The following is a 299-nucleotide window of genomic DNA, read 5'->3' as shown; positions in this document are numbered from 1 at the left end:
TCCGGAACTCTTCATTAATCCAATCCATCTCTAATTACCAAAAAAATAAATAAATAAATAAATAAATACCACAAGCACAAATTTCACAAAAAAAAGGGGAGGAACCTCGAGCTCGAGACGCCGGCCTGTGATTGGTCGAGCGCGAACTCAAGCTCCGCCCCCTTGGCACTGTGCCTCGCGGTGGGAGGAGCCAAAGTCCGTACCCAGATGATCAGGCACGCTATTTGGGCCGTAATCGTGGCATAAGTAGTTTCCCAGAGGTAGACGGATCAGGGGGGGGGGGCGGGAACTCTAAAGTA

This window comes from Penaeus vannamei, chromosome 5 (genome assembly GCF_042767895.1).
Source record: "Penaeus vannamei isolate JL-2024 chromosome 5, ASM4276789v1, whole genome shotgun sequence".
NCBI classification, from domain to species: Eukaryota; Metazoa; Arthropoda; class Malacostraca; order Decapoda; family Penaeidae; genus Penaeus; species Penaeus vannamei.
This window is presented reverse-complemented; position numbering follows the sequence as displayed.